The sequence below is a fragment of the Manis javanica genome, chromosome 2 (genome assembly GCF_040802235.1).
Source record: "Manis javanica isolate MJ-LG chromosome 2, MJ_LKY, whole genome shotgun sequence".
NCBI lineage: Eukaryota > Metazoa > Chordata > Mammalia > Pholidota > Manidae > Manis > Manis javanica.
This window is the reverse complement of record NC_133157.1, coordinates 80120091-80124934: the sequence shown is the minus strand read 5'-3', so window position 1 is coordinate 80124934 and position 4844 is coordinate 80120091. Positions and strand designations below refer to the sequence as shown.

The window sequence follows — 4844 nt, the reverse complement described above, 5'->3', positions numbered from 1 at the left end:
GACTTTCAACAGTCTTAGAAATTAAGGTAAAATATGCAATTTTAAAAGTATAAATATGAAGAATTTGAATAAAAAATAATTTTGAAATGAACAATGAGAAAACTACACAGAACATAGAACACTATATCTCATGTGGGATATAGCCAAAATAATACTCAAGCTACAGTTACAAGAAAATAAGAGAACCTAAAAATAAATGAACTTTTCATATTACTCAAAAAGCTAGAAAATGAAGAAGACAAATTTAAAATATAAAAGATAAAGAACTAAATAACTATAAATGTAGAACTTATGGCAGTAGAAAATAAAATATAGAGCTGTTCAAGAAAATAAAATGAAAGAAAGTGTGTCTTTTAAAGAAAAATAATTAATAGACAAAAATTTTACAGGTTTGATTAAGTAAAAGAGAAAACAAAAAATATGAGAAAAACATAGGGAGAAGTGGGGTTATTATTGTTATTACTACTATTATAAGATAATACTAAACACAAGAAATTTGAAGATCTAGATGAAATGGATTTTGTTTTCTAGGAAAATACAAGTTACCAAATTAATTCAAAAACAGGTTAAAAATCTAAATAAACCAAAACCTTAGAGAAATTGAATAGGTGAAATAGAAAAATTGAAGAGCTACCACTTTTTAAATCCCTAGACATAGATGACTTCACCAGGCTTCACCATCTGGAGTGTTTCCAGTTTTTGCCTATCACAAATAAAGCTGCTATGAACAGTCATCTACAACTCTTTGTCATCACATATGATTTCATTTCTCTTGAGCCTGGAACTTGCACCATCTATTTCAATTTGCTCCTAGTTTGTCTTAACAAGTAATATTTATATAAACTCCTAAATCTTCGCCTGCCAGGAGTAGAAATCACCACTGAAAACAATTTCAGAACCACTGCTAAACCCATACAAACTTTCAAAAGGCTTAGTTTTTAAATGAGAAAGGGGATAATTCAAAAACACAAGCTGGCTAAGATCAGACTAAAATCTATTATGAACTTATACAATAACATTTATGTATATTGACTATAAATTACATAATATATGAAAGCATCTGAAATATCTAGATTCACTTTACTGAATAACACTCAGTATGGTTTTATCATTGTTCCTCAAATATAATTCACGAGATGCTCTATCTCTACTACAAATCATGTTTTTTGTATAGAATGCTTATCCATTAATAACAATTTTAATTGAGTCTGCTTAAATTTTCAAATTTCTCTACTTGAAAAAAAAAGTTAAAATCTGTTAGTACACAAAAAGTCAGTGATTCTGACTTTTGATTCTGATTCTGATGGTACTGTTCCTTTGTTCTCCCTGAAGTATTCTTTGTTCTTTCTAAATTAAAAAATGTCTTCCAGAGACCGAAGGGAATGCCATGTGAAAATGGAGGCAGAGACTGGAGTCATCCTTCCATAAATGAAGAAATACCTGGGCTACCAAAGAACTATCCTCCCCCCAGAGATTCTAGAAAGAACATGGCCCAGCAAACACATTGATTCCAGACTTCTAGCCTCCAGAACTATGAGAGAATAAATTCATATTGTTTTAAGCCAAAATTAATGATAATAATAATGTCTTGCTCAATGCAAGAACAATACTAGCTCAGTGTGGAAAAGAACTGATCAAAACTGCATAAAAAGAGCACACTTTAAAATACCCATATTCAGTGATGTCATTGAAAATGACAGAGTAAAAACTGAAAATTCTCTCCATCACAAAAGCAATGGAAACACAAGCAAAATTAATCTGAATCAATTTTTTTATAACTCTGGAAATCAACCAAACCTTGGAACAATTCAGGGAGTGTTTAAAAAAATGGCTTCATCCTCATAAGAACAGCAAGTTCTATACCATTTTAACTTGCCCTGTTCCCATCCCCTCTTCTCTTATCTCTGCAGTAAGGCTTGAAAACCATTCCACAATTACAGTGAAAACCAGCAGCCTGACAGCCACTTGAAGTCAAAGAGGGGTTGGAGCTCCTACAAAGCTGCACTCCCATAGAACTGTCATTATTTGACCTGTCTGGTACTTCCCCAGACGACCCCCTCAGAATGTCTTTATCTGACCTAACTCACAGCTCATCCAGTGCTAGCAACCTCTTCCCTAAAGGCATTTGTCAAAAATATGAGAGTCAATTTTTTTTACCCTTTTATTTTCTTAATTTTCACACATTAAAAAATAAAACTGACTATACAAATGGTTTTTCACAGCAGATTACACATGGGTCCATTTAGACTTCCTCTCAAAGTGCTGCCAACACTCTAAGTGCTGCCTAAGAGGACAGCTGTTAATCATGTAGCCAATGTATTGATTTAAATGCAGTAGCATGCAGCCCTCAGCATGGAAGGTTCAATTTCCCTGTTCTTAAATTATGTTAAATGGCATTGGTGTCCCTATTTACAGAATTGAAATGTTTCAATCATGAGCAGTAGCAGTTCTGATGTATATCTGAGACCAGCTGTTGGGAGTTTTGGTCTGTTTTAAAAAGGGAGATCTAAATGTTGACAGTCTGGGTACTATGAACTTGAGTTGTTCTCATTCTCTCCACAAGGAATGGGTCGCATAGTCAGATCCTTCTAGAAGGATTAAGTCAAGTAACTGTAGGTGTCTTTTTCGCCACCAACTCACTCCAAATAATCTTTCTCGATCAGAATGTCAATGCATTTCTTGATGACCAGGACCTGCAGCTTGAATCTGGAGGACAGCTGGGTTAGCACATTGAGCAGCTGCCTGGGCTTCAGAACCTTCCTCATCTTCGTGATTCTCACACTCGCTGCCTGCATCAGTCGTTTGTAGTCTTCCTCAGTATTTTTGTGTGTGGTTTCTCATTCCTGCTTCTGTTTGGTTTTCGTTGGCACATTGATATTAACCCTTAATTTCTTATTTTTATAACCAAGATATAATTTTATTAAAGTGCCCAGCTTCAATTCCACCTCATCCACATTTGCACTCCATCTTCCAAAACCAATGACTTCAACATCAGTAGAATCTGTAAGACTTATGCCAAATGTCCACCTTGATCTGAGTGCTGTCAGTCAGCTACTGCATGGCGTAAACATCTGTGCTGTACTGAAGCAGGATTGCCATCTGGAATGTAGATGCCTGTCAAATGTATCCCGTTTTCGAAGCAGTTTGTTTCCAATTCTCCTTCAGACAAGTTGACATAACCACATCAGTTTTCTGCCACTGTGGCCGTTAGAGTAAGAAGCTGTGAATGGCTGATAACTTCATTCCAACTCGAAAGGTAAGGCAAATGTACACGATTGCTGGAAGAGCCATGACCCAAAACTCAGAACTTGGATGCTGAAGTCCAAATCCAGTGGTTCTGAATTCATCGGGTGCATTTTGATCTGCCCATTCAAATCTTTGCTCACACCAATGTCATGAAACACCTTCTGCAGTTTAGAGGTGTACTCAAAACCACAAGCTTGTTTCAGTTTTGAAATCATGCTTGGTTTGGCATCATCACTGGCACTGTTCTGATGTAGGAGACTTTGGCTGGCATCTTTGCCTAGAATTTATGAACACATCTTTATCCTCTATATACTTGAAGACAACTATCACTTGATTGAGCATATCTTCTAGCTCTGCTGCTTCTGGATTCTAGGAACTTTTCTTCAACGAGTTGCAGTATTGAGCCAGCAACTCGGAAGACTTACTGAATGACTGAGCCATTTTGGTGGCTGCATTGTTCATGAAGTGACCATAAGCCTTGTCGAGTGTGACCAGGAAGCCAGCATCATTGTTGAACACTGCCATAACCGGAATGTTATATTTTTTATGAATATCCAGCGCTGTCTGTACATTTAAAGCATTTAAAGCAGCTCCTCCACACTTTTCAATTGCTGCATGACCCTGAATATGAATATGTGTCTCTAGAAGTCTTTTCAATTCTCCTAGGCCATTCTGGAGTCTAGATACAAGATAGTACATGTGACCCAAATTTTCACTTTTGTCAGGATACAATAAATTCTGAAATTTTGTGTGGAAGATTTCCAAATGTTTTTCAATGAGTGCTTGCTCACACTGCCTTGCTAGCTCATTCTATGTACTTTCATGAAGATAGACCTAGACTCTACGTTGTTCCTCTAGCAGATGGGCCTTGGACTTTTTCACGTATTAACTGTGTTCTTGTGCAAGAATTCAGTACTCTCTTTGGTAAAAAATCTCTCTGTGTCAGCCAAAAACTGAAATTTAAAGGATTCTTTACACACTATTAACCATAGGGCCTTTTGCAAATGAATCATTCAGCCCCAATTCCATGTAAGACTGGAACTCCACTTCAGTCTTATATTGATGGTTTCACCATTTCTTTTCTTTTCAATCCATTTTAAAACATCATTTGTTACCTGTTTACTCAATGGCCTGAATATAAAATCTCCCAAGTCACCAATGCAAGAGAACAGATTTCATATATTCCTTTTCGTCCTTCATCACATTCACTGCAAACCCAACGCCTATTGAGGTAGGCATAAATTCCATGCAGTGCTTTGCTTAAACATAGCCAAACTGAAAACAATTCAAATATCCATCAACAGGTGAATGAATAAACAAAATGTAGTACACATCCATACAATGGAATACTACTCAGAAACAAAAGGTAATGAAATACTGATATATGTCTAGATATACAATATGGATAAACCTCAAAAGCTTTATGCTGAGTAAAAGAAGCCAGACAAAAATTTTGAGTACACATTACCTGACATTTACATAAACTGCAAGAGAACGAAAAAACTAATTTATAGTGACAAAAAAAAGATCTGTGAGCCTGAGGCTAGGAGTGGGAGGGAGAGACTACAGAGGCATGAGGAAATTTGGGGTGAAGGGTG

General features: G+C 36.1%; 1 pseudogene; it reads right to left on the bottom strand.

Annotated features, from left to right (window-relative positions):
- Positions 1–325: 325 nt before the first annotated feature.
- LOC108394369 (cullin-1 pseudogene) lies at positions 326–4537 on the bottom strand (annotated as a pseudogene).
- Between the last annotated feature and the right edge of the window lie 307 nt (positions 4538–4844).